The sequence below is a fragment of the Mustela putorius genome, unplaced genomic scaffold (assembly GCF_011764305.1).
Source record: "Mustela putorius furo isolate JIRA1106 unplaced genomic scaffold, ASM1176430v1.1 tig00003901_pilon_pilon_pilon, whole genome shotgun sequence".
Lineage (NCBI taxonomy): Eukaryota > Metazoa > Chordata > Mammalia > Carnivora > Mustelidae > Mustela > Mustela putorius.
The window spans coordinates 10,268,331-10,280,806 of NW_025422049.1; positions in this window are offsets into that span (position 1 = coordinate 10,268,331).

Genomic DNA, 12,476 nt, shown 5'->3' on the forward strand with positions numbered 1-12,476 from the left:
CAGGAAAATAAAAATAGGACTGCCATATGGTCCAACAATCACACTTGTGGGTATATACCCAAAGGAAATGGAAACACTATTCAGAAGCCTTACCTGCACTTCCTTGTTCACTGCAACATCATCCAAGATAGCCAAGGCACGGAAACAACCTAAGTGTCCATGAACAGATGAATTGATCAAGAAGATCTAGTGTGTATAAACACAACAGAATGTTATTCAGCCACAAAAAAGAAGGAAATGCTGCCTTTTGCTACAATACAGGAGGACCAAAAGAGCCTTATAAGTGAAATAAGTCAGGCAGAGAAAGATAATCATTGTATGTTCTCACTTACGTGCAGAAACTACAAAAACCCAACTCATAGAAACAAAGTATAGAATAATGGTTGCCAGGGGCTGGGGGCGGGGGCGGGCGGTGCAGCCGGAAGAAATGAATAGATGTTGCTCAAAGGCTACAGATTTGAGGCTCTAAGGTGAATGAGTTCTGGGGTTGTAACGTAAAGCATAGTGACTATCATTAACAATACCTGAAAGTCGTCTGAGTAAATCTTACATGTTATCACACGCATGCGCACACACCCACACAGAGTGGTAATTACGATAGAGGATGGAAGCATTAATTATCTTTATTGTGGCAATCACTTTACAATATACAGGTTCATCAGATCATCCTAGTTTATGCTTTAAACCCTTATTTATATGTCCACAATATCTGGAATAACATATAAAGCTGGAAGAAAAGAACGTACCAACGCCAACAGCATTAGTCATGAGGAAATTGGAAATTAAAAGCACCGTCTGATAGCGCTTCACAGCTACTAAAATGGCTCGAGTGTAAATAAAGTCACCAAGACCAAATGCTGGCAAGGTTGCTGAGCAAAGAGAACCCCCATACCTCACAGCAGGGAACGGAAAATGATGCAATTGTTTTGAAAAACTATTTGGCAGTTTCTTATCAAGTTAAGCATATACCTTCCCCAGGTTTTAGGTATTTACCCAACAGAAATGAAAGCCCATATCCAGCAGAATACTTGTGCAAGACTGTTCATAGCAACTTTAATTAAAAAAGAAAAAATCAAAACTGAAGCATATACCTTCCCCAGGTTTTAGGTATTTACCCAACAGAAATGAAAACCCATATCCACCAGAATACTTGTGCAAGACTGTTCATAGCAACTTTAATTAAAAATAAATCAAAACTGAAAAGAACCCAAATATCCATGAACAGAAGTAAATGTGTTTGGATAAACAAATTGTGCTACATTCATACAGTACAAGACTGTGGAAAAAGAACTATCTTTACATATAACGACATGGAGGGTTCTCAGCAACATTGCTGAGTGACCTATTTTCAAAAGAGTACAGGCTGTATGGTCACATTTATAGGAGTACTTTTAAAAACGAAAAACAAACTTATGGTGAGAAATCAGATCACACTTCGAGGCAGGGTGCTCGCGCAGGTATCAAGTTTGTCAGAATGAATTGAGCCATACATTTGCGAATGAGTTTCCTTTAGTATATGGAAATTATACCTCATTTACAAAAAAATGAAAAATAAAAAGGAAACCATGTAATTTAAAATTTTGTCAAACACCAGCAGTATACTTTCAAAAGTCAGTGTTTTGCAATTCTATCTGCACATGAGATGCACCTGAGTTTTGTTTTCTGGGTTTTTGTTTTTGTTTTTTGTTTTTAAACATACAGTTCTGACTCTTTACCCAATATTGAGAACCCCGGACCTGCTATAAAAAACCATTCCTATATCAACTGGGAAGTCACTACTGTAATAGTTTGATTTTCACAGCATTTCTAGTACAGAAACCCACCCCTATACCCGAATGAACTAGCCCACGCTGGCTTTGGAATTTTGAATTATTCATAGGTGGACATGGCCACAATATTAACAATTCTATCACACATTTCAGAAACAGAATTCACCTGCCATCAAACCGTCACAAGAAAGCTTCCACTGATTGTTTTACTTTTCTTCAGAGTGCATATGGCGGGTGGGGAACCTACAGAAACCAAAACCATGCTACAGAATTACCAATGGTTGTGAATCCAGCCTCCTCCTTAGCTCCAGTACACAATTTTGTAAAACACCTTTCATTAGCAGGCTTGTTTCTCAGAAGTGACAGTGGAACTCTCTTTAAGGATATATAGTCCAGTGCTAGACGTTAGCAACAGAATCTTAAGTGGAGAGACTTTTTTTTTTTTTTTTTTTAACAGAATGGGCCCCAGAGAACAGGAAACGAGACCACCACTAGAAGAGTTGATAGAAACAATAAGAAACTGGTTTGGAAGGCAATCAGAAACCATCAATGTCCTTCTCCACTTTAGAAGGCCAGCCCTAGGGACAGGATTCAGAACTCATTTCTAACACAAACCAAACTGCGCTGTCAAAAACAATACAATGGAAATTAGTAGTTTAGAGCAAAGAATCTCAGATGAATCCCCTGTAATCTAAATCAGAAACTAATTCAATTGACTTTTGGAAATATCCTTTTCCTCTCCATGTGGTTTCCACCTTTGATGAAGGGAGGGGTAAGGATTACAGAACTTCCAAGCCTGGTCTCCTTCGGCTACCGTGACTCAGCTCTAACTGCAACCCAGCTGGCTCATCTTCCTGGACGTGAATTCCGCAGTAGGACAGCCGTCCATTCCCCGGGTCCCAGTAGCAGAGAGGCAAAACCAGGGGCTTTGCTTGGATATCACATACAGGACAGGTTCAAGAACAACTGAACGAACCCGCACGAACTCCAGTTCCATTGAATTGGTCCCCATCATTCTTTGTCTCTCGTACCTTTAAATCTCTCTGCACGAAAACTGGGCTTATCCTCTGGTCGGTGTTAAAGCAGCACCCAATTTATAACTTCTGCCTGCACTTTCCTCTTCCAGAATGATTGCTGTTTGAAGAACGGTTGGCAGTGCATTTTCATTAGAGATCAAGATTTCAGGCAATGCATTTGGGTGCGGGTTTAGAATTGTGGTCTCATTTTCTGAATTCAATTCTCAGCCGTGTGCTTAAGCTTGGAATATCAAACAGTCTGGTGGTGAATGTTTAACTTGAGGGAAGAACTATGTATGCAGACAAATGGCACAGGGCAACTCAAAGAATTACATGGTTTGACATTATGCGGGGCGGGGGGGGGGGGCGGCTTACGTTTCTAAGTACCAGTCAGAAACTTCACATCCAAAGAGCGGAGTTGTTTGCTGTCAAATGATTAACAGCTGTGCCCTTTAAGTCCCCTAAAAGGAGATTTTGCCTAGAGACAGTAGCCGGCTAATTAGCTTCTCTGCTGGTAATCTCACTCAAAAAAACAAGCTCGTGCAGGAATAAATCTCTCTCATATATATGTATATATTATACACGAAGTCTCATGCAAGTCAATAATATCCCATGTGAAGTCAAAAATCCCACACAAGTCGATAAGAACACAAACATTCCCAGCAACTCAACAAAGGAATCGGAAAATCCACCAAGATTATGTACCAATGGCCAATAAGCACGTTTGAAAACATGCAAAACATTATGCGTTGCTATGGTCTCACACACACAAAGGAAATCCACAATCAATACAATATTTAAATGGCTTTTAACACATGTAGAGGGCTAGGGGTAACTGTTAAGGGGCAAGACTGTTTACAGCCAGGAGGAAATTCTTCGCCAGGGCAGGCCCAGCTTGGCGGGTGTTTGGGAGTGGGGGGGGGGGGGGAGGGGGATGGGGGGAGGGAATCCTGAGCAGGGAGCTCCCCATGGTCCAGGCAGAGAACTCACCTGCCAAGCAGGCTAGGGAGGAGATTTCGGCCTAAACGGAGCAGCAGGAGCCGGTGTACCTGATGGGGCTGGAGGAAACTTTCAGCTTGCATTCTGCTGAGCCCAGGGTGTACCCTCTGCGGATGGACACCCAGAGGGCATCGCTGGGGCCAGGGACACCTTCAGCAGATCACAAGGGTGAGGGAAGAACATGTGGCTAGCAACGTCAGGGCTAGAAGCACTCACCCCGTGCTGGTCTATGCGGAACCCCCCCGCGGAGACGAATCAGGCCCACCAGGTCAAGACTGTGGTTATATACACAGGGACTGCATGGGAACTGAGGCACGGCTCAGACCCCACTTCAGTGAAGGGTTTGGCGTCCCAGGGCCTGCTATTTGAGGACAGCCTTCAGTGGCAGCAAGCCTAATAGTTGCCTCACCCCGGGCCACGCCCCTTACCAGGTGGCCCATTTCCAAGATACAGGTCACCGAGAACAGAAGGGCCAGCAAATTTGCCAAAGTTGCAACAGTTCTGAAGGATTATTCTTGCTCTATTGCTCCTCACAGGATTTTTTTTTCAAGATTTTATTTAGGGGGAGAGAACGTGAGCAGGGGGAGGACCAGGGGAGAGGGACAAGCGGACTCTGCCCTGAGTGGGGAGTGGGGAGCCTAACAGGGGGGCTCGATTTCACAACCCTCAGCCCAACCAGAGATGGATGCTCAAGGGACTACGCCACCCAGGAAAAGGAAAAGGAAAGCCACCAGGCTTTCCTCCTTGTAGGACCCTATTGGGTGAGTGTCACCTGTGTCCAGCCCTGCTTCCTGTCTTTCCCTTCCAGTGTTACCACTAAATAATACTTTTTAGTGACTCTCCTGCCCACTAAACTCAAATGGGTCCTAAGGAATGCTTTCCCAAAAAAACTACCCTAAGACAAGGATTGGATAAGTAAACGTTGAGAAGAGATCAAGATATATTAGGTGAGAGCTATCTACTAGGTATGAAAAAGGACATATTAAGTAAATGATGGAATATATGAGCGCAGAACTCAGAAAAGAGGCTCAGACTAGATATAGGAATTTGGAAATGCAAAATGTATGGAGTCCCCTGCCCCCACCCAGAGGAATGATGAGTGGCCATTGGGAAGCTGGCAGAGGGGATCTCACCTCAACAAGAACGCAGACCGGAAATGACCCAAGACTTCCCTCCCCTACCCAAAGATACCAGGTTGGCACCAGCAAGACAGATCCAGAGGCCACCACAACAAGCTATGGGCCTGGCAACCTCTCTTCATCTCCCATGGACAGGGAATATCCCAGTACATCGGGGGCCCGGCTCTGGAAGCCCAGGGGCCACACTCTCCTCCCCCAACTAGAGGCACCAGGTGAACAGCTTCCTCCATCCTCTCAAAATACCACCAGCAAAAACCAGACAGAGCTTTTTAAACATAATTGGCTGTTATGTGGGGAGGGGGAGTTTTGTTATTGTTGGAAGACAAGCCTAGAAGCAAGGAGACTTATTGGGACACCATTGTAGTAACCCAGATGCACCATGATACTGGCCGGGAGTAAGTGTGTAGCTTATGGAGGTGAAGAAGAGGATATGCGTTTGCGATATGTCTGGGAAGTAGAACTAACAGGGCTCATTAATGGAGGGGAGGGAAAGAGAAATCAGGAGGACTCCGAGCTTTCTTTCTGACTTGAATCTCTGGGAGGAGAAGGATGCCTTAGTTTGAGTGAAAGCGTACCAGGAAAACAGGCTTAAAAAAGAACTCAAAATATATTAGATTTGCAGTATCTATGAGACATTAAGAGAGACATATTAAATAGAAAACAGAAGACATGAATAAATATGGAGCTCAGATACATGATGGAGATAGAGATGGTGTGTAAATGGCAGTTAACTTGATGAGATCGCCTAGGAAAACAGGGTTGACACAACTTGAACAGAGAGATGGGAAAGAGAGCAGAGCAAAGGAGCCTAAGCCAAGCCAGTGAAGTAGGAATGTGAGGACTTAGAAAACGTGGAGAAAGTGTTGCAATAAAGTGGCCAAGTCTGTCAAGTTTGCTGAGAAGTAAAGTCAGATGAAAATGGAAAAATAGCCCCAAGATTTGGCATCAGGGACGTCACTGGTGAACGTGACAAAGGTAACGTCAGCAGAGATGAAGGAGTAGCTTCAGAAAGTAATTCCTAAGGGAAGAAGTTGAGACAGTAACTTATCCTTTGGTTTAAAGACAAACAGGAGGGAGTGGGGGAAGTTTGGTTGGGCTTTTTCTTTTTTCTTTCATTTTTTAAAGGATCTGAGATACTACAGCATATTTGTATGCTAATGGAAAATGTAAAGCAGAAGAAATTGACAATTCAGGGGAGAGAGGCGAGAAGTGCAGGAGGAATGCTTTTGGAAAAGTAACAAGGATGGGATCTGGAACCCACATGGAGAAGTTTGTCCTTTATATGGAGCAAGACCATTCGTTCTTCCTTCCAAAAAATACGGATACAGGTTGGAGGGGAGATCTGGCCGTGGGAGCATGAGGGCATTCTATCTGGTAGTTTCTGTTTTCTGAAATTTATCAGAAATGAGGACTTCGGAGCCAAAGAGGTCTCTGAAATCCTGATTCTCCCACTCCCTGGCTATGTGACTTGCATGACCTGGACCCTGTGACCTCTGTGACCTTGTCTCTTGCTTCCCTTGCTCCCCTCTAGCCATGCTGGGCGAAAAGGCAAACTCACTAATGTTTTCCTGCCTCAGATCTTTGACCTCTCTGTTACCTTTTCTTGGGAAGCACTGAATATATATATATATATATATATATATATATATATATTGCTTGTGTTGTAGAAATAAAGGCTAGAGATATACTCAAATTAAGACCGCTGTTTACTGCTGAAACTCTGTATGCAAGAATGAGAGAGGGCAGAAGTGCACAGTCCATAGGCAGACAGCAAGACACTTTCAGTTCCTTGGTACCTTCAAGTTAAAAATGTGTCATACAATGGGGCACCCGGCTGGCTCTATCAGTAGAACACGGAACTCTTGATCTCGGCGGTTGTGGGTTGCATGTAGAGCTCACTTAAAAAAATGACAACAAATATGTCATAAAATACAGAACCTGTCTGCAACTAGCCTAGTCAGTTGAGCAAGTTCTCAGAGGTTTCTCTATAAAACCTCTCTTCCTCTGTAGAGAGTGGTCCTTTAGTCCAATAATTGTTTTTGTCCCTTTCTTGTGACATGGGTAGCTTGTGACAAAGGGGATCTTTGAGTGGAGGTATCTTGTGGTGCTGAGAGTGACCTGCAAATATCCATTTCTTTGTTTTTTTTTTAATTTTTATTTTTTAAATTTTTTATTTTTTTAATTTTTTGATTTTTTTCAACTAACATATAATGTCTGATTAGCCCCAATTTCTTTGGTTTTGATCCACATTCGTCCACTAGCACATAAGCCCCTCAAGTGCAGCCATTTTGTTGGGTCAGGGGTCAGTGGATCGTCATCAAATGAATGAATGTATGAGGGAATGAAGGAACCTTTACTGAATCACAGTTTTCTCTTTCATGAAATGAAGTGAATAATATCAACCTGTGTGACTCATTGGAAGAACTAAAGAATGATGGTCTGTAAAAGGCCTACCCTGTATCAGGCACACATAGGCACCCCCAAATTGACAGAGTAATTGTTGTCATTATTCCAGAGGGATTGAATTTATACCTTCAAATGCGAACAACACAGGGAAAAAGTCTTACTGTGAGTATATCAATAAGACCATGAGGATTTGTCCCCAGCTCCCACAATAGACAGTCTTTTGGCTCACTAATTGCATTATTCACACTGGCCTTTTTAACCCCAGAACATTAGGTCTGGTTCCCAATTTTAAAAGATGGGATTTAAATTCTGGCCAAAGTAAATATATATATACAAGTGCCACCAGTGCACCAGGATCCTCTCCACAGATAGAAAGTCAATGTCTTTATCTGGGTCATCAGGCATAGGGTGTTGGAACCATCAATCACACTGAAGAAAACCCAATCCATCACAGGAGGCTTTCAAAGCATGTCCAGATTGCTGAATAATGCCCAGTCATTTTTAGGCACTTCGCTGATTCTGATGGTCCAAGTAATGACTGGCGAAGTGCTGTCTGTTACAGTTTGAGTGAAAGTAGGTCAGCACTTCACTTCCGCCCTCTGCTGTCCTTAGCACATTTGCTGTTGGGTGGCGAGGAAGAAAACATATTTTTGCACATCCTTAAACCATGTCTGACTTCCTTGTGGCAAGGCAGTAGAAATCAAGGTGATGTGCAGTGTGCAACAGGTCACTGCCCAATTCCTAGACGACCACCTCAAATTATTCAAATATAACAGGGTCCTTTACTTGTTTTTTTTTTTCAGGTGCCCATACTTTAGCTCAAGTAGTTCTTAATCCTAATTGTCCTTTGTAAATGTGGACTTGGCTTAACAGGCAAACTGTGGAGTCTGTTCTATATTGACTTAAATCTGATACTGATTTTGAATACTCTTCCCAAATAAATTTTTACCAAACTCTTCAGGTGATTCTCATAACTCAGGTTTCCAGAAATGTTAGCCGGTTAGCAAGGGTGTTTCTTTCTAGGATGTCTTTCCCTCTATCTCTGTGTTTTGAAGTCTAGCTTTTGTCTCAAGGAACAGATCAGATTCAGTTGGTGTCTTTCTTGATGGGATATATCCCATTGTGACAGAAATGGGAGGCCTCGTTCTCAAGGTACAGGAGGGCACTTGTATATGGCATCCAGAATGAGGGTGGAGAAAGAGCTCTAAGTTTTACACTGATATTTCCCACTAGAGTTTGTGCACTTGGGTCAAAGTCAAAAGTAACTTGCAACAGGCCTATGATTCCAACCACCTAGCTATCTTATGTTGGGAGGAAGACTGGAAACTGCTTCATAATTTGGAATTTATGTTTAGAAGGCATAAACAGTGACTAGCAAATAGACTGCTCCATAGGTACAATAAATGTTGGGGGGGGGAGTTAAAATCCTAAAGGGCACTTAGCAATGGCTGAGTAGCAGGAGAGCAGAGAGAGGTTGGGACCGGAGGGGAGATGAAGACTATCTTCAGAGGGTCACCTGGGTCACTCAGTTGGTTAAGCGGCTGCCTTTGGCTCAGGTCATGATCCTGGGGTCCCAGGATCGAGCCCCACGTCGAACCCCATGTTGAGCCTCACATCAGGCTCCCTACTCAGCAGGAGTCTGTTTCTCCCTCTTCCTCTGCCCCTCCCTCCAGCTTGTTCTCTCTCTCTCTCAAATAAATAAATAAAATCTCAAAAACAAAACAAAACAAAGACTGTCTTCACATATCTCAGGCTGGCGTTTTGCAAAGGGTTGTCCCTGAACCATCTGCACAAGCACCATCACAGCTGGTGTTTATACAGAGGTCTTCAGTGCATAAATAACTCTTTCCATCCATCTTTGATTCTTGCCCAGCTTCACAACCTACCTGTTAGAAGCAAAATAGAGAAGCTCCAAAGAAGTGACCTCATGCAGAAGAGTCCCTTGACTGCATGAAGCATTTGTGGTTTAGTGGGGCTACAGCAGCAGAACAGTTATACCCCCTGATTCTGAAACCCCATTGACTTGAACCTGTGCTGCAAATTATTTTGTCCATCTTCCCTTTCATTGGCATGGAAAAGGATGAAATGACAGGGAAGGAATAAAAGCATTGTGTCGACTGTAGGACAGCCACATAAAATCTAGGGTACCCAGTAAATTTTGAATTTCTGATAAACAACAAATAGATTTAAGCATAAGTATGCCCCATGTGATATCTGGGATATACTTATATTTAAACATTGTGGGTTTTTTTTTTTTAATTGGCTAAACCTGAGAAACCTAGTTGAATGGGTAACAGAATGAAAGAAGAGGTGCCTCTCATTTGTCCCCACCCAAATTTCACCTTTAGCAAGAAGTAGCATGGTTTAATAGAAAGGTTGAGAGTCAAGGAAGATAATAAGCTTTAACTTAGTAAATGACCCTAGAAGAGTTTCTTCTTTCACTTGGCCTCAGTTTCCCCCTTTGTGAAATGAGAGACTTAAAGTAGGTGATTTGTCAGCACCCTTCCTTCTTTGAGAGTCTGGTGTTTCATCACCCTTGAAAAGGGGGTCCATCTCCCCCACTCCCTGGGCATGCTTGAGAGCCTATGTACTTGATAGCTAACCTCCCACTGAGGATCTAGCATACAGGACTGTCTCTATGCAGTATTGGGCTATACTCATCATTTTGTCAATGACTGTCATTGCGATAGGTGCAAAGCCACTCTACACACCACAGAGCGCCCTTAAAACGACAATACAGGAAGACATATTGGGCTCGTGAAGATCTCAGGGCATTTGTGATCTGAAAGAATGCTGAAGAAAGGCTTTCTCCTCCTTCCTTCTTTGTTAGCTTCCTACAAATGTAAAACTCCTGCCTTGAGCCAAATAGTTAGATCGTGCATTTTCCCCCTCCATTCCAGAATGGGTTTTAATCTAATCCTCCTATTATCATCTGGGCGTGAAAATTACATATTCGCCCCCAGCCTAGGAGGAAGTTCAATTAATGAGGAAAGATGGGTGTCAGTTTGCCAGCATTCATTATTACACTGTCCCTCCAGAGAAGGATATGAGTGTTATCATCCTTGGTCACAGATTCGTTTGCATTTCCTTCACCAAAAACAATTTCATTATCTAATAAACCACATGATTTTGAATTCTGGTCTGTGCTAATTGATTTTTCCCTATTTATATCTTCAGCGGCTGGAAGAGCTTTGCTCCAGATAAGGAAGGTAGATTTCATTTTCAAGACTCCATTATGTTCAGAATTCCGTTTTGCTGGCAAGTGCCTCCATTACAGCTGAAGATCACTGCTCTCAAACTCCTTCCTATTAATTAATCACCATCTTTATACATGTAATAAATAGTATGACTGCCAGCAAGAAGAAAAGAAGTTTAGTCTTTAAAAGACAGGGCTTTTTTTTTGGTGGTGGTGGGGGGAAAGCCATCCCATACAGCATAAATATTGGCCTCAGTATGATGTTCTGCCATATACATAACAGAAATGGTCTTATTTTCCAAAATGGGTTGAAAAAAAGACAGGACTACAATTGCAAAGTGAAACCTTTCACAGCAAACTAAGGCTAGAGTCAGCTCCAAATGGCACAATTGTAAGTACTTTTGTTAATTAGCATCCTATCTACACTTGTCATGAACGGTAATCTTTTGTTTCAATGGGAGTGATTTTTGTATCTGAGCGGAAGTAATGTTTAATAATAAGCTTAAATTTGACAAGTTGTGAATTGCATATTCCGCATTTCCTCGGGAACATCTCTCCTGCTTTGTTCACGTGCAGTATTTTTGTCAAAGTTTGTATTTAAATGCCAGTTAGCTAACATACAGTGTTAGTTTCAGGTGCACAATACAGTGATTCAACAATTCCGTACATCACCCCATGCTCATCATGACAAGTGCCCTCCTTAATCCCCAGCCCCTCATTCTCCCATTCCCCCACACCCTCCCCAGCCATAGGCTTTGGTTCTCAGAAAGGCCCAAGTCTTTTTTTTTTTTTTTTAAAGACTTTATTTATTTTACAGAGACAGAGAGAGAGTACAAGCAGGGGGAGCAGCAGGCAGAGGGAGAGGGAGAAGCAGAGTTCCATCCCAGGAACCTGGGAACATGGCCTGAGCTGAAGGCAGACGCTTAACCTACTGATCTCCCCAGGTGCCCCCCAAGTCTTAAGCAGATAAATAATCACAAGTCATCATAAATACAACAGGAGCCTCATTCCTGCATTTGCTATTAGCTATTATGTATAGACCTTGGATGGTGATCTTTACGTTAACATGGATCTCAAGTGATTAAAAAAATTCACAATATTAATGGAAGGACCTTGTATGTATATGTGTGTGGGTTCACAATATTTCAGCATCTTCAAATCGCTTTAGCCTACAAAAGGTACCTTGATGGGGGCTGGGGGTCGGGGGATGGGAGTCAGAGCAGAGGAAAGTACACAAATAAAAATCTTGTGTTTCATCCTTAAACCAGAGTTTCCAACCACCAATACCCTGCATATGGGCTGCTAATGTGCCTGGAGATTGGTCTCCTCAGCCCCGGGGGTTGCTGACTGGGATCTGGGACATTCTTCTCATCACTTCGGTGTGCCATAATTTTATTCTCTTTTTCTTTATATGCTGTGATGTGCAAAAGCTTAGTTAGACTTTTTCTATGCCCCTGGGATCAGATAGAATTACAATCATGCTCGGACACTACGATAATCATTTCTGTCGTGAGTCACCAGTACTCTTGGGGGTTTATTATATCCCTCAAACATGTCATGTGTTGGGCTGGATACAAGCGTGATATCAACTTACCATACTCTGTGTGTGTGTGTGTGGGCATATAAGAGAAATCCAAGGACATACACACTGTAAAATAAAGATATTATGAACATATAAACATTCATTTCTGCCTATAAGGCTGTGCCTTGTCGTTCTCTCTCTTCCCTATGTCAGGCCTCATCATACACCAGGTATCCAGAGAGACCTTATTATTAAATAGATTGCCTTAAAAATGAGAACTGGGGGGGGGGGGATCTGGGTGGCTCAGTGAGTTAAAGCCTCTGCCTTTGGCTCAGGTCATTATTTCAGGGTCCTGGGATCGAGTCCCACATCGGGCTCTCTGCTCAGCGGGGAGCCTGCTTCCCCCTCTCTCTCTGCCTGCCTCTCTGC